At 38.9% G+C, this 18,316-nt stretch overlaps 1 long non-coding RNA gene across 1 annotated transcript; it reads right to left on the reverse strand.

Moving 5' to 3' along the window:
- Nucleotides 1–2,080: 2,080 nt before the first annotated feature.
- On the reverse strand, nt 2,081–7,665 carry LOC120405509. Its single transcript, XR_005598628.1, has 3 exons — nt 7,266–7,665; nt 5,279–5,519; nt 2,081–2,477 (listed from the first exon to the last, which is right to left on the reverse strand). It is a non-coding gene; the product is annotated as an uncharacterized LOC120405509 (long non-coding RNA).
- Nucleotides 7,666–18,316: the final 10,651 nt, after the last annotated feature.

An 18,316-nucleotide genomic window follows, 5' to 3' on the forward strand; every position in this document is an offset into this window, starting at 1 on the left:
TAGAGGCAGAGGGTTTTGAAAAATAATATCAATAAAATTGTTAAAGCTCTTTAAATTGTTACTAACATTTGTCTCGGAAAAATATTTGGTGCGTACAGAATACATAATGATGTGACATGGTTTAAAGGATTTATTGGCATGCATTTGGGATGACCTACATAATTTTGTCATGATTTCACTACTTGTGAGTAATTTGGTCTTCCTAAATTCATGGCAATAAAATGTTAATATCATACTATTCCATTACATCTCAATTAGTAACATATATGGGCTTCATTCTGGGCTGCTTGTTTAAAGTGAGCACTGCAGCTGTAGTTCCACAGGTAATTCTGGTGCAACCGGCTAGATTGTTCCATTCTGAATGTCTAGAAGGTTTTATACCAGAAATGCTAACAATAGGCTACACCCTTATTCCCGGGTTTATTCTCTAAGCTCAACAGATGAATGATACAGTGTAAAATCTATTTTAAATGAAATAGCTGAAAACAGAATAAACCAATTTAAAAATGAAAATGTGAGTGTGTGTGTGTGTGTGTGTGTGCATAGCTATATAGTATCAAACAGTCATTCATTTAATATTTTCCATTCTCTTCCTTATAGCATCTAACCATTTGACGTCTGCAGAAAATCCCTTTCTCCCTTGTGCCCAACGATGTCATGCCTGCTTAAATAAATTAACTCTAAGTATAAAAAGAGATCATTTTATTGTAGACTAAAGAAAATGTTAGATTTAATTTATAGTTTGTCTTCCCAGACCAGTAATGTCTATCCAGAGCCAAATGCCTGCAAGTTGCTTTAGTTTTCATTCTACTGTAAGCCATTCACATTCTTCCAAATTCATTTTCAGAATCTAAGTAGGTCAACCACATCCAAGACACACTGAAGACTGTCACCTAAATGCTTTGGAAATTAAATGGGACAACCCTGTGAGTCTGACATAAAAGACACAATTTTGAAAAGTGGGAGTTGCTTCCTTATGAGAATTTTTTTGCCGTGTTTAAGGTTAGTGTTTAAGGTGAATGTATTTATTATGCCTAAGTATTTCAGCCTCCTTTTGCTCAGACAATGTTCCCAGGTGTTCTTAAAGGTCTTTCTTATGCCCTGTCTCTTCTTACACTATTGAATTTGGTGAATTTATCTAGTTTAAAGTTCATGTATTATGTATCTATCTTTCTGAGTGATAATGTTGAGAAGTTTTAAGAAAAGGGGAAATAGAATAATGTATTCTTTTTAGTATGACACCACTGGGATGCAAACAGCTGAGTTTAAGTCAGAGGTTCTCAAACTGGGGGTCGGGACCCCTTAGGGGTCGTAAGGTTTTACATGGGGCTGTCAGCCACCACCCCAAACCCCACTTTGCCTCCAGCACTTATAATGGTGTGAAATATATTAAATGTTTTTAATTTATAAGCGGGGTCACACTCAGAGGCTTGCTGTGTGAAAGGGGTCACCAGAATAAAAGTTTGAGGACTGCTGGTTTAAGTTGTGCCATACTCTTCAATGTCCTATGCCTTATTTATTGCAATTAAAATATTTTTCATAATAAAAAGATAATGTAGGGGGAAAATCTGTTTTCAGAAGTTTATAACTCTTACCTAAAATTCCCCCTTTGCCATATCTGGCCAAGATCCCACAGTTCAGGATCAAAGCTCTAAGTTATAAAAATGTAGACGTTAGTTAGGGCATAAGCCAGCAACTGTGTTCTACCTTCTCAGGTTCTACCTGTTCCTCAGAAGCTTCAGTCTCTCAGAAAAGCCACCCTAACCATATTTATCTTAAGGCATAGGGCCAGATCCTCAGCTCACATATCTTCATCAACTTCAGTAGACTGATTGTAAATTTACAATAGCTGATCATGTAGCTCCAATAATCTAGCATGTGTATATAAATTCACCTTTTTACTATAGCATGTGTGTGTGTGTGCGTGTGTGTCTCTAAATCTGTAATATTAAAAAATCATCAATATATAAATATAAAGAAAAGCTATTGTATTTATAGTAAAAGTCAGTTATAGCATTATATAAATATTACTTTTATTATAAAAATAATGTATATACAAGGAGGCATATAGTTGCTGGAGGAAACGACTTTAAATATCCTGCCCTTTGTATATTTAAATTTTTAACCATAGTGTTGCAGTAACATCAAGTATTTTTGTTTTTACTTTTCTTTCTATTTTAAGTTGTGTGATGAATACGTAAAAAGATTGACGCCTATATTACACACTTCTGATGTCAAAACTTTGTTCACAGGAGTTATCAGCAATGAATTTTGACAGGAACACTTTGTGCAGAATTTAGAATATATTGAATGTAGATTCTGAACCAAACTTTTTTCAGGTTGGAATCCAGTGGGGTTTGGCACAATGCCATTTCTGTGCTTCTGTGAAGAACACCACCACCAAATCCAGGGAGATCATCATCTCTCGCCAGACCTCTCCAGGGGAGAGAAGGGAAAAGCTCTTCATCACAGACAGCCTGAAGGAAAAGGAGGAGATTGACTTGACAAAAGAGACATGCCCTTGCACAAAACCAACAAGTTGAAGAGCTGAGATGGTCATTCCACCACTCCTCTATGTATTTCTTCAACACTTGCACTATTATTGTGACTACTTCTGCTGTTTTTATATGTCAGTTCCGGCTTTCTGCATGCTCCTGGCTGTGTATAATTTTATAATATTGATGCTGGCTTTGTGTATGTCCCATGCTCTGTATTTTTTTAATGTTGATGCTGGCTATATGATACTTAATTGAACTTTAAGTAGCGTAAGATATTTAATTTAACTTTAAAATACTCTCAGCTCCAGAGTGACTGTTTAGCACCAAAAAATGGAATATCATCCAAAACCTATAGAACTAGCATTCCAAAATACTCTTGGCCAGATTCTAATGCCCTTACTCACAGTGAGTAGTAACTTTGTCAAAAGGTAAGTCCACTGAAGTTAACATGAGTTAAAGTGAAATAAATTGGCCATCTGGTGTTATTTACAATCCCCAAATAGCTCCCTGTCTTTGTAATAGGCTGAACTATAGGTGTTTAAAAATCTGGATCCAGAGCACAACCATGTCCTTGCAATCAGAAAATGTACAGACTGTTTCACTCTAGGGCCCACTGCAGTGCTAATCATTCCAAAAGACACACAGAGGGAAAGGAGGCATTCTGGCCCAGATTGCAAAAGTATTGAGGTCCTTATGTCCTAGTGGGGGCTAGGCACTTCAATATCTTTGAGGATCTGTGTTTCAGATACTCTGGTGATGAAGGTGATATAAGAATCTATGTAGAATGGAATAGATATGGTCCTATAAGCTGCTCTCTGCACAGGTGACCACAGCTGCCCTACAGTGGGAGAACACATATTGCACCTTTTCAAAAGGAATAGTTGTGCCCAGACTCACTCCATGCTCCCAGAGAAAGTGTGCATACCTCTAGCACAATGCTTATGGGACAGGCCACTAGAGTAGTCTGTCTGCCCAGCCCCATCCCTGAGAGCTGAGGGTAAGAACCACAATTTGGCCCATAATAAGCAGAAATTCTATCACTAATTTCATAAAATGCCAAAAACCTCTGAACAGAACTCACTTATGGACTTCAAATGAATTCAAACATAGCAAACTCCATTTAATAGTCTGGATTGCTTTCAGAGACCCGCAACAATGATTAAACTTCTTTCCAGGGAGTTTGTCATGGTTTAAAATGTTAGTGTTCTGTATTATGAAATAACTTGAGAAAATTATAGGACTGGTTAAAGCCCTCAATGATTAATCTATTAACAGTTTATTAGATAAATTATTCATTCTATTGTGTTAATGGATTTTGTTATTGGATAATGATGCCCTAATTGTGAATGGAATAATAATAAAAAAACCACAGCTTACTGGCAGGCATAAGAGAGGAAAATCACAAACAGAATAGGGGTCTGAGTGCTGCTGTTTGAGATAATTATGCACCTCAGGTCAAGTAATCAGTTTTGAACTTAAGGGCTGCTTATCTATTTTTTCTTTTGTAAGGGAAGTTTTATCAGGGGTTGTTTATACATGGATTTTGCTTTTGGTTATGCCTTTCGGAATGTTTGGGTATGAAAATGTGTGAGAGACAGGGAGGGGGGGGCTCTATTTCATGCTACAGTATTTGTGCAGTTATTTGGTTGCTGGCAGAGGGAGAAAAGAAAGATTTTGACAGAATAGTGATCAACATGGGAGTCTAATACTACACTGATCTTCTAATTTTCAGGAGATAGTCTGGGATGAAGAGTGTTTAGATTTATTTTTTACTTTTTGTATCTGTAATATATCCTGATCTTTGTTCTGTACTTTTTGGTCTTTGTTCTAAAGTTTTTATTTAAATAAATGTGAACAGAGAAAATACAAGACTCAATTCCAGGACTATTAGAAAAATCATACAGATATTTTACAAGCTCTGTATTGAGTTTTCAACAAGTTCTATATGAGATATGTGGATATTTCTTTTTCTAAAATAGTTAAGACAAAATACAGTATTGTATAAACAGATAGTGGGACTAGTTGGTATCTTCCCCTTCTAATTTAATTTTTCAAAAAAGAAAAACACACTAATGTTTTGCAAATCCTGCATTCAATATATTCTTTCAATTTACTTAAATAGAACATATTCCAATTGTCCTGAAAACAAGAAATATTCTTTATCAGACATACGGGTATTTCAGAAATCAGTGATATTTTACATTCCTTCTCTCTCTGCTTTTGCATAATATCTTGCATGGGGAACAGTGAAATCTGTACATTTCTTCCAACAAGGAGTATAACTAGCCCTAGTGATGAGGAAACAGACCATCTAATGGAATCAATCTGAAATGTATGTGCATAGGATTTTATATAAATTTGCAGATAAAAATGATAGCACATTGTACAGCAGCTTGACTGACTACATGTTAGTAATTTAGGGGTAAAAAACACTATGGGGCTCTTGAAATTGTCCCCCAAACAAGTAAATGAATGAAACTCTATGGCCCATATCTATACAAGAGGTTAGATTAGATGATGGCTTCAAAATCTATGAAAAAGTATCACAACGCTAGATAACTCAGAATTAAAGATAAACTTAAAAGAAATTCCAACATGTTAAGCTATGAATGTACATGGTTAATTCACCCAAACTATCCTATCTTTTTCCACCAGTGATGTCATGCAATAACAATGACATTATAATTTGTGCATATTAAAGTTTGCAATCCCAGGTTAGTTTAAACTGATTTTTTTTCCTGCCAAACACTATCCACCTGTGATATCGAAATATTACTCACAGTAGACTGCAAATCTGTGATCCTTCTTCACCTTTCTCACATAATCTGGTATCCTGGAAATAGTTAATGAAGATGTTGCCATTTATATTGTCATCACCGAGCATCTAAAAGAACACTCTGAGATTAATGGGGAAGTTCAGGTCTCCGAGTTGCTGATGTCGTCTCTGTGCAGCATTCTACTGTTTACCCCTGTTTCAGGTTCTCAGGGTTTAGTCTGCAGTCATAAAGGAATAGAGATTTACTGTAAAAAGAAAAAAGAAAAGTTTGGATTCTGGTGAAAAAATAGCAGGCTACAAATTAAATAAAACAATAGTCTTGAGGCCCAGATCCTCAAAGGCATTGAGATGCCTAGCTCCCTTTGAGGATATGGGCCTCAGTGACCAACCCAGGGTGACCTAGCCAATTTGAGCCCTGCCTATCACCATCTACAGAAGGTCAGTTCAAAAAGCTTTAACCATCTACACCTGAAAGTAAAATTACCTCTCAGCCATCTGTACATACTTTACTACACATTTTTTGTTTTGGGGAAGAGAATGAGAAGAGATTTTTGCCAGATGTATTAAGATTTTTTTCTTAACTGAGAAGATTTTTCCTCTTTGAATATTTCATAGTATCTTGCTTTTCATTTTCAAAATATAATTGAGTTCCATGAGGGATTTGGAACACCTTCACAGTATAATAAAAATCACTAATGAGTACACTAAACAGGAATTTATTGAAATACCTGCTTCCTGCTGATCTGCTGGAATGACCAAACTCTTGTTTGAAATATGTCTGCCCATGTGGGACTTCAGTGTAAAAAAAATCTTCCTATTTCAGATATGAAAGTGTAAATACAATACCACAATACAAAAGACTTCAACATGTATGAAAGAACTGAGTAAAAGCTTATTGGTTCCTGTAAGTAAGGATGTCTTTTTTTTTAAAATAAGATCAGTGAGAAATGGTTGCAGTGTTGCCTTCTATTAGATCAAACTTTGAATAATTCAATATCCATTGAAAAATCAATGGGAATTGGGCACCTTTAACAGAGTGGCTTGCCCATGGGCGGGAGAGCCTGAGGCTAAACCAACCCTGATTATGAGATGAGCCTCCCCTGAAAGGAATCAGATGCTTTAATATAAAAGGTAGAAGGAAGCTGCAGAGGTGTGACTGACTGAAGGGAAAAAAAAGAGTAAGGAAATAAAGCCAGAGCGGGAACTGGTGGCTTCACGTAGAGCTTATGATTTTAGATGTTAGATTATTTTTGGTTAAGGACTGACTGTGTTTAGTAGATGTCACAGTGCTGTTCAAGAACAGGAACCTGGCCTTCCATGATGCCTGAGCTCAAAAGGTAGAGAAATATGCCCCTCTGGCTGAAACCTTGAGAGCTGAGGGTTACCAGGTCCAGATACACGCACTGATCATCAGAGCCTTAGGCGCATGAGACCCCAGTAACAAGTAAGTGCTGAGAGAATGCGGAATCGGTCAACGCTATACTCCACTGATGCAGCAACTCATGATGTCAGACACTATCAGGTGATCGAGGGACATCTACATAGAACACATCACTGGACATCAGCAATGCCAGGAAGCATGAGCTGGAGTGCTGATGAGAAGCGCAGTTAGGAAAGTAACAAATATTTTCCTCATGGACTGTATTTTCTAAATGGACAACCAACCTAATTCTCAATTACCAAGGCACAATCTCCACTCAGTATTTTGCTTTCCACAACCAAATCCCTGTACAACTTTTCATGAGTATTTGTATTCTAATATCTAAACTGTATTGTTAAATCTATTCACCTAAATTTGGGTTATTGCTTAGTATGTACTCTATGTATCACATGACTTTTAAAAAAAATAACTTTGAATTTGTGGATAATCTAAGCACTATACCCAGATGTGCAGACACTCTTTTCCCATGTATGATTTTTTTAATATTAGTTTTAACAAAATTTTAAAATTTAAATCAACCCCAAAAGGGTGTGTAGACATGTGGACTCACCCCTGCGGTGCCTCCTGCTAGTGCTTTCTGGGAATTAGCGCTTTTTCCAGCCTCCCGAAGTGCCCTCTGCAGGCCAGTGATCCACCTGTCCTCTTGGGCCCCATGTCCCTCCCTAGACCCTGGTGCCCTTTTAACCGGGGTGCTGCCCCCTGGCAGTACCCCACCAATCTGGGTCACCACTCACTGGGGAACCTGCAACCCACTTTTGGCTACTACTCAGTCTCCATCTAGCCCCCATTCCGTGGGGCAGACTGCAGTATCAGCCACTTATCACTGGCAAGGAGGATTTGGACCTGCTGCCTTAGCCTACCCCTGGGCTGCCCTCTGCAACCCCCAGTATCCCTTGGTCTTGTGCTAGGCTACAGCCTGGGGCTCCCCAGCGCCTCTGCCTCCCTACAGCCAGGCCCTTCTCCCTCTACAGGCAGAGAAAGACTCCTATCTGCCCCTGGCTTGTCTGCCTTTATAGGGCCAGCTGAGTCTGTTTGGGGCGTGGCCCCAGCTGCAGCCACTTCCCCAATCAGCCCAGCCTAAAAGCTGCTTTCTCCAGCCACAGCCCCCTCCCAGGGCTGTTTTTACCCCTTCAGGGCAGGAGTGGGGTCCACCCTGCTACAGGGTGCTATAAACCACAATAAAGACTCTCTGCAGTGCTTAAAGGACCCATAGGAGGGGGGGCTACTATAGGCAGGGCACTGCAGAGGCACCCCAGACTGCATGGGGTTGCTTAAGTGGCTACTGCTAGAGCCCCTGGATCCTTCATTCTCCTTTGAGAATTCCAGCTTTGAACCTTTAGTCAGCAAAACAGTTACGTTTGTGCTTAGATAAATCAAGGGCTTGTTGCTTGTGAAAGTGATTTGCTAGCACTAGATCCTTACAGGCATAATGTATGCAGGTGCTGCATACTGATGTTTTTTGTGTGGTTATGCCAATCTTCCTCACTAGTGACTGGAAAAATCTATTCTATTCCAGACTGGCCTTTTCCAAGTAAAAACTACCAGAAATGATGAAATACCTGGTGATTAGGTAATAGCAAATGTACACTGGGTAGTAGGTTAAATGAATCAAGCTGTGAGATAATACAGGAAGCTAATGTATGAACCCACTGTACTACCTAACAACTATCTTGCAGCATTTTTTTTTTCAAATTACAGTACATGGTTACTTAGTGAGCCATTAGCATAACTCAAGCCTGAGAGGGTTTCAGTTTAAAGCTCTGTTTTACTTCTTCTAGTTCAGGTGTCATATAAACTACATGAACATAGTTGTTAGAATATAAGGACATTTAATGATAATATTACTTTGTACTAATTAGAAGATCTCTGCTAACTTGGCGCAAATACAAAGTATCGAGATTTTTTGTTATTATACTCTGTGACCCTGTTGAAATCTAACTGCTACTATCTAATAAAATACTTCCATTATTGTGAGATTTTTCTCTTTGCTCTGAAAACACTGCTTGCCCTTTAAGAATTGTGCTGCCTCAGAATATCAGTTGTGCTGAAGTACTTCATGCTTTAATGAGTTTATTGTGAACTATAATAAATAAGAATGCATCCCACAAAAGCAACTGGGGGCTGGGGGGAAGGAAGGAGTAAGTATGATCCAAAGATCAAGAGACCTGTAAATTGTCAGCAGATTGATGATACTCTATCCCCTGCTTAGAAATAATCTTGCCAAGAGCTGAAGAATGAGAGGATAAACCTTGAGCGTTGTGGTTTAATATAGTTATACAAGTAAACAGTTTTACAGACATAATGTCTACTTGATGTAATAACCTATTAATAAAACACATAGATAATAGTTATTCAACACTCAGCCATGTGTGTCACCATTCATGGTCAAATACTATTCTACTTATTTTTATAGTCTTTATACAAACAGCACTTTCATTCTATAGCCCCCAAAGTTAACAGACAAGCATTTTTAGAAACAACTTAATGTATTATTTATCCAGCAAGTAACCCCTATTTTATAAGTATAGGGAGTTCAGACTGAAGAATTGTCCCTCTGATTCTATAATAGTCTGTTTCCAAGATTTTCATGCTACAGTGCTTCCTTCTCTCCTTAATTACTACTCCTTATTGCTAAAAAAAAATTACAAATTGAGGCAAAATTGCAAAACAAGTTTATTCTTAAATCTTAAGTGTTTAAAATATCCACTGGGGATTATAAAACACTAAATATGAACTACATACTCCCATTATGCAGTGAACCACTGCTAGCAAGAGTGAGCACAATTCCTCTGGTTTCAATTGTTTTCACTCAGGTGGCCCTGTAAGCAGAAAGAAAAACAAAGACAATGATGCAAACATTTTATTAACCAAAATAATTGAAAAGTCATTTAGAACATAAGAATGGCCATACTGTATCAGAGCAGTGGTCCATCTAACCCAGTATCCTGTCTTCTGACAGTGGCTGCTGCCAGAGGGAATGAACAGAACAGGGCAATTTTTGAGCAATCCACCCCTGTTTTCCAGTCCCAGCCTCTGGCAGGGAGAGGCTTAGGGACATCCAGGGTATGAAGTTGTCTGATCCTCCATGAACTTATCTAATTCTCTTTTGAACCCAGTTATAATTTTGGCCTTCACAACATCCCCTGGCAATGACTTTTGTATAACAAGCCTTTTCACTCCTTTCATACTTGAGGCATTTTTTGGGTGTCCATTCAGACTCTTTGGAGGACTTCCAATATTCTTCTTTTAATCTTTTCTCCCAGGAGAGTTTGGCCTTGAGATCTCCAACCACTGTTAGGCTTCAGGACTTCTCAGGTGTTTTATTTTCCTCTTGATTCCTTCCATCACATATTTAGCCAGAGCAACCAGGTATTTTCAAGCTCTGTTGGGGCTTCAATCTCCAAACTGAAGCTTAGAGCAGTTAGTCTTCATTTAAATTACGGACAGAAGGTTCATCCAAGAGTTGCTACAGTGATGGCATGAGGATGTCTCTTCAGGCTCTAGGACACCATAAACAAAACACTTCTATATCACAGAAAGGAGATAACGTCTTTGGGGCAGACACTAGTCTTTTTAGTCTGTTTGTATAGTGCCTGGCACAAGGGGGTCTTGGTCACTACAGCAATATGAATAATAATAAAGAGGACATAGACCCAACAGCATGAAACATATCTAAAATATCTGAAGTTGTTTTAACTCAATTAAAGTGACTCTTCCCCATTTCTGGTCATGAAAATTAACCACATTCCCTATGATGAGGATTCAGAAGTCCCCCAAAGCCAACAGGTGCTCAGGTTTTTTTTCATCCTGTTAAAATCAGAATAGCCATCCAAGTGTGCCAGATCCTTGGAGTTTTCCACAATTATTGGCAGAGTTTTAAGGAGGACAAATATTTCTCTAAGAGTTATGTATAGCAGTATTTTCATCAGCTTTTATAAAATCAGGGCTGCTGTTGCTATTGCCTGAAGCCTGAGAAGCTTGAAATTTGCCCAGTTAGGAGCAGGGGTGGGATTAAGAGAGGGGTTGTAGCTTGGCAGCTCATCAAAAAGCATCAAGAGTAATACAAAACACCAGCCAGCCAGCAGCAAAATTATAACTCAGTTTTGTACAGTGCCTTCCATACTTACACTGTTTCTAAGAATATAGATTCCTCTAGTATAATAACTCTATAAGCACATAGAGCACTTATGTATCAGTCAACATCATATACTTAGCCTTTTTCATATTATAAATTGATTTTCACTGAAACAGGAACATTGATCAGGATACTGAAGGTTTCCCTTTCCCTCTTTAACTTCTACCAGAGAACTAGTAACCATTGTATCTCTAGCACTTTAGCATTCCCATCATGTTCTGCAATGCAATGCCATTCTGTAATTTAAAATACTAGGCTTTGCAATTCTAATTTCCCTTACACTGGTGTATTTTTTTCCAAATGTAACTCTACTGATTTCACAGAAGTTACTTTGGTTTACACTGATTTTCATGGAGAATCAGACCAGGAGTATGGGATTTTAACCCACAAAATTTTGGCTGGGAAGAAAAATGTGAATACATGAGGCATCTGTATATGCATTTCTGCTGTATTAGCTTTCTTTCTCAGAACTCTAGTTAGCTCATCAGATTGTTCAGTTATTGCTGTCCATTTCATAATTCAGCAATATGATACAATAGGCAATGCATTTCTAGGTGATTATAGCATGCCTCAGGTGAAGTTATAAGGCAGAAATCTGAGAGAAAAGTGACTATAACCATTCAAAAATGCAGTAATGATGTTTAATATAGCGCCTGGAGTGTCTTAGTGCAATCATTATGAAAATAATGAAAACAGGCTTGCACATTTACTTGGGATTATTGGTTTTGGTATGATATGCCTGGCAGCCAATTATAAAGATCCTATTGCATCCCCAGGGAGTTTTAAAACAATTTCATATTTAGTAACAATTCTTTTTGTTTATACTTTATTTTAGATAGTGCTGGTCTGATAAGCCTCTTGCCTGAAGCACAGTCTTTCCCATTAGGGACGTTTCTTGCTTTTCCAGATGAATTCACATTTGGTTAACACTTAATTTGTGCAGCTACTGGCTATACCTTAGCCATAAGAATTCAAGGTCCTAGAAAGCTTTGTTGTTAGATGACTAATAATTCTTGATACTTCTGGCCTGCAGGTAGCCTTTGCATTCTTTCTATTTTGCACAGTTTTGGTGTATATTTTTGCTGTGGAGAAGACTTCTCCAGGACTAGAGAAGGAAGAAGGGGAAAAGCATTGGTACTCACAAACAGTTCTGTGACAGAACATCTAGACACCTTTAGTCTACAACTCATAGCTCATGACAGAAGGAAACATGAATAAAAATGCTGCTTTGGGAGAATTTAACAAGAGGTCTGACCTAAATGGGGTGCACTACCAGCCACAGTGGTTTGTAAAAGTTTATATCAGTGCTAGGTCATTAAGCCCGTGAAAGACAGCTGTTAATCATTATTAAGGGTTTTCTTTCCTTCACTAGACTATTTCCTTATTATATCTCTTTGTCTTCAGAAAACTGTTTGGGAAAGCTCGGGAGGAGATATAATAAGCATGTCTAGGGAGGACCAAAGAAGAGTTAGTATCTGGATGGCCTGATGTTGACAGGCTGATCAGAGAAGATTGCGTTCAAAGGATGTAAGCTATACCCTCTTCTTTATTCTATAACTCAAGTGAAAAAGCCTTCTTTTATTTCCCTTATGAGAAATGTGAATCCAGATACGTTAAGCAAAGTCTATCTTTAGTTGTCATTCCATTTTCTCCATGTTTTTAATAAATCTTAGTTTGCTAAGGACATGTTTATACAACATTGTAGATTTATAACCCATGTCATGCACTGATTCTAGCACACCATACACAAACTCTGTGTGGACCCTCCTGCTGCTCACTAGAAGTTTCAAATGCCAATAGGTCAAGAATGATTAGGGACCTTTTAGTATGCAGCACCAGGGTTGACATGGACTATTATTGTGCTCTAGATTTCGATCCCAGCTTGCTCCACAATAGCTGCTTATACAGACAATCCTACTTCATGGCGTGTGAAGGGCCACGCAGAATTCTAACCCCTTGAATGAGGAATGTGCAAGAACCTGACCTCCCTACTGCCCTGTGACATGTGATGAATTGTAGGGAGTATACAGGGTCATGGCTCTGCTCCATTATGCCCTGGCCAGGAGAACTGACTAGCTGTGCAGCAAGTATAAAGTTGCAGCCCACAAAGGGTACATCTACATCTCAGCTGGGACTGCACTTCTCAGCTCAGGTAAACAGACATGCATGCAGTCTTCTCAAGTTAGAGTAGTGTATCTGGGGTTAGCACACCTGGCAGCTCAGGTTAGCCGCCTCTAAATATACCCAATGGTACAAGGAGGGTTTCTACTCAAGCAGCTAACCTGAGCTGCCTCCTGTGCTACCCCTGCTAGTTTTAGTGTGCTAGCTTAAGCAGAGCTAGCACTTGTTTGTCTACCTGGGTTGGAATGTAAACATACCCCAAACCAGGGATCAGCATCCTTTGGCATGTGGCCTGCCAGGGTAAGCACCCTGGTGGGCCAGGCCGGTTTGTTTACCTGCCGCGTCCACAGGTTCAGCCGATCACAGCTCCCACTGGCCGCAGTTCGACGTCCCAAGCCAAGGGGGGCTGAAGGAAGTGGCATGGGCTGAGGGACATGCTGGCCGCCCTTCCTGCAGCCCCCGTTGGCCTGCAGCGGCGAACCACAGCCAGTGAGAGGCGCGATCGGCCGAACCTGTGGATGTGGCAGGTATCAGAGAATCATAAAACTGGAAGGGACCTCAAGAGATCATCTTGTCCAGTCCGTTGCACTCACAGCAGGACTAAGTATTATCTAGACCATTCCGGACAGGTGTTTGTCTAATCTGCTCTTAAATCTCCAATTATGGAGATTCCACAACCTCCCTAGGAAATTTATTCCAGTGCTTGACCACTCAGACCGTTAGGAAGTTTTTCCTAATGTCAACCTAAACCTCCCTTGCTGCAATTTAAGCCCATTGCTTCTTGTCCTATCCTCAGAGGTTAAGAAAAACAATTTCTCTCCCTCCTCCTTGCAACAACCTTTTACGTATTTGAAGACTGTTATCATGTCTCCCCTCACTCTTCTCTTTTCCAGATTAAAAAAAAACCAATTTTTTCAATCTTCCCTCATAGGTCAGGTTATCTAGACTTTTAATCATTTTTGTTGCTGTTCTCTGGACTCTCTCCAATTTTTATACATCCTTCCTGAAATGTGGCTCCCAGAACTGAACACAATACTCCAGTTGAGGCCTAATCAGTGCAGAGTAGAGCGGAAGAATTACTTGTCGTGTCTTGCTTACAACGCTTTTGTTAATGCATCCCAGAATGATGGTTTGTGTTTTGCTTTGTTTTGTGTTTTTGCAACAGCATTACAATGTTGACTCATATTTAGCTAGTGGTCCACTATGACCCCCAGATCTCTTTCCGCAGAAATCCTTCCTAGGCAGTCATTTCCCATTTTGTATGTGTGCAACCGATTATTACTCCTAAATGGAGTACTTTACATTTGTCCTTATTGAATTTCACCCTATTTACTTCAAACCGTTTCTCCAATTTGTCAATATCATTTTGAATTTTAATCCTATCCTCCAAAGTACTTGCAACCCCTTCCAGCTTGGTATCATCCACAAACTATGTATAGTTTATGTATAGGGAAATCGTGTCTTACTAATCTATTAGAGTTTTTTGAAGGGGTCAACAAACATGTGGACAAGGGGGATCCAGTGGACATAGTGTACTTAGATTTCCAAAAAGCCTTTGACAAGGTCCCTCACCAATGGCTCTTACATAAATTAAGCTGTCATGGGATAAAAGGGAAGGTTCTTTATTGATTGAGAACTGGTTAAAAGACGGGGAACAAAGGGTAGGAATTAATGGTAAATTCTCAGAACGGAGAGAGGTAACTAGTGGTGTTCCCCAAGGGTCAGTCCTAGGACCAATCCTATTCAACTTATTCATAAATAATCTGGAGAAAGGGGTAAACAGTGAGGTGGCAAAGTTTGCAGATGATACTAAACTGCTCAAGATAGTTAAGACCAAAGCAGACTGTGACAAACTTCAAAAAGATCTCAAAAAACTAAGTGATTGGGCAACAAAATGGCAAATGAAATTTAATGTGGATAAATGTAAAGTAATGCACATTGGAAAAAAATATCCCCAACTATACATACAATATGATGGGGGCTAATTTAGCTACAACAAATCAGGAAAAAGATCTTGGAGTTATTGTGGATAGTTCTCTGAAGATGTCCTCGCAGTGTGCAGAGGCGGTCAAAAAAGCAAACAGGATGTTAGGAATCATTAAAAAGGGGATAGAGAATAAGACTGAGAATATATTATTGCCCTTATATAAGCCAATGGTATGCCCACATCTTGAATAAGGCATACAGATATGGTCTTTTCATCTCAAAAAAGATATACAGGCACGAGAAAAGGTTCAGAAAAGGGCAACTAAAATGATTAGGGGTTTGGAGAGGGTCCCATATGAGGAAAGATTAAAGAGGCTAGGACTTTTCAGCTTGGAAAAGAGGAGACTAAGGGGAGATATGATAGAGGTATATAAAATCATGAGTGATGTGGAGAAAGTGGATAAGGAAAAGTTATTTACTTATTCCCATAATACAAGAACTAGGTGTCACCAAATGAAATTAATAGGCAGCGGGTTTAAAACAAATACAAGGAAGTTCTTCTTCATGCAGAGCACAGTCAACTTGTGGAACTCCTTACCTGAGGAGGTTGTGAAGGCTAGGACTATAACAGCGTTTAAAAGAGAACTGGATAAATTCATGGTGGTTAAGTCCATAAATGGCTATTAGCCAAAATGGGTAAGGAATAGTGTCCCTAGCCTCTGTTTGTCAGAGGATGGAGATGGATGCCAGGAGAGAGATCACTTGATCATTGACTGTTAGGTTCACTCCCTCTGGGGCACCTGGCATTGGCCACTGTCGGTAGACAGATACTGCGCTAGATGGACCTTTGGTCTGACCCGGTATGGCCGTTCTTATGTTCTTATTGTTTGTGCCTAAGTGGCACACTCCAGCCGTGATAAGGTATTTTATTTAATGTGATCATCAAGTCTAGTCTCCTGGATAACAAGGGCCATAGACCTTTCTCAAAATAATTTGTAGCATATATATTTTAGAAAAAAACATCCAGTCTTGATTTTAAAATTGACAGTGATGGAGCATCTACCACAACCCTTGGCAAACTGGTCCAATGGTTAATTACCTTCACTGTCAAAAAATTATGCTTTATTTCCAGTCTCAATTTTGCTAGCTTCAACTTTCAGCCTTGAAATCAAGTTATATCTTTCTCTGCTAGATTGAAGAGCCTATTATTAAATATATGTTCCCCATGTAGGAACTCAGACTGTAAGAGCTGAACCTTCTCTTTGTTAAGCTAAATAGATTGAACACGTCAAGTCTATCACCAGAAGGCATGTTTTCAATTTTTTTAATCATTCTTGTGGCTCTTCATTTAATTCTTTCCAATTTATCAACATCTTTCTTGAACTGTGGGCACCAGAACTGGAAACAGTATTCCAGCAGGAATATTTAATGTTATTTTGTGCAGAAGGTAATGTAATTGAAGACTAAGGTATATATTGGCACCTACAGTAATCAGTTACCTGAAGAGAGCAAAATTTTCCATTCACTGCAATTAAGAGGTCTTATTTAAAGCACAAAAGACAGCCTGGTAGGAACATGCCATGCTGAAGTAACTCTCACAGGCAACAGCAGGCCTTCCATATATCCTTAATGCTCTATGGAAGATAATCTTTTCTTATTCTGTACCTTCAAGTTATAGAATAAGTCTAAAGAGCTTTACTGTAGTATTCATAAGAACGGCCCAACTGAGTCAGACCAAGGGTCCATCTAGCCCAACATTCTGTCTTCTGACAGTGGATAGTGCCCGGTGCCCCAGAGGGAATGAACAGAACAGGTAATCATCAAGTGATCCATCCCCTGTCGCTCATTCCCAGGTTCTGGCAGTCAGAGGCCAGAGACCCCATCCTGGCTAATAGACATTGATGGACTTATCCTCCATGAATTTATCTAGTTCTTTTTTTGAACCCTGTTATGGTCTTGGCCTTCACAACATCCTCTGGCAAGGAGTTCCACATGTTGACTGTGTGTTGTATGAAGAAATACTTTCTTTTATTTGTTTTAAGCCTGTTGCCTATTAATTTCATTTGGTGACCCCTAGTTCTTGTGTTATGTGAAGGAGTAAACAACACTTACTTATCTACTTTCTCTACACCAGTCATGATTTTATAGACCTCAGTATCTCCCCTTAGCCATCTCTTTTCCAAGCTGAAAAGTCCCAGTCTTATTAATCTCTCCTCATACGGAAGCTGTTCCATACCCCTACTCATTTTGTTGCCCTTTTTTGAACCTTTTCCAATTCCAATATATCTTTTTTTGAGATGGGGCAACCACATCTGCACACAGTATTCAATATGTGGGTATACCATGGATTTATATAGAGGCAACATGATATTTTCTATCCTTTTATCTATCCCTTTCTTAACTATTTCCAGCATTCTGTTCACTTTTTTGACTGCCGCTGCACATTGAGTGGATGTTTTCAGAGAACTATCCACAAAGACTCCAAGATCTCTTTCTTGAGTGGTAACAGCTAATTTACACCCCATCATTTTATATATATAGTTGGGATTATGATTTTCAGTGTGCATTACTTTGCATTTATCAACATTAAACTTCATCTGCCATTTTGTTGCCCAGTCATCCACTTTTGAGAGATCCTTTTGTAGCTCTTCACAGTCTGCCTGGGTTTTAACTATCTTTAATAATTTTGTATCATCTACAAATTTTGCCACCTCACTGTTTACCCCTTTTCCCAGATCATTTATGAACATGTTGAATAGGACTGGTCCCAGAACAGACCCCTGGAGGACACCACTATTTACCTCTCTCCATTCTGAAAACTGACCATTTATACCTACCCTTTGTTTCCTATCTTTCAACCAGTTACCAAACCATGAGCGCACCTTCCCTTGTATCCCATGGCAGCTTACTTTGCATAAGAGCTTTTGGTGCGGGACCTTGTCAAAGGCTTTCCGAAAATCTAAGTACACTACTCCACTGGAACTCCTTGGTCTACATGGAGGTAGTGTACCTGACCCCCTCAAAGAATTCCAGTAGATTTGTGTAAGTATATATGAAGTTGCATTCTTTCGGATTTTTACTTTTCTCCTCATCTGTACATTGACAAATGATTCTGCTGTTTAAACTGAGGTGAGCTGGGTTATTTAAGTATTCAATCTGGTTGTTGATGAGGACACTTTTGAAAGGACCATTACTGATGTCCTATTTAGTTAAGGAGAGAATGGTGAAGATGATTAATTGTGTCATGGCTGAGAAGTAGAGCTGGTCAATTTTTTTCCACCATGCTATTCTTTTTCTATGGAATATAATTCAGAAATTTTTGCAAAATAGTTACTATTTTCATTGAAAATTTTGGAGTTTTAGCCCAAAAAAATGAAAATCAAAACTTTTCAGCAACCAAAAATGGAATTTTTGCTATC

This window comes from Mauremys reevesii, linkage group 5, assembly GCF_016161935.1.
Source record: "Mauremys reevesii isolate NIE-2019 linkage group 5, ASM1616193v1, whole genome shotgun sequence".
Classification (NCBI taxonomy): domain Eukaryota; kingdom Metazoa; phylum Chordata; order Testudines; family Geoemydidae; genus Mauremys; species Mauremys reevesii.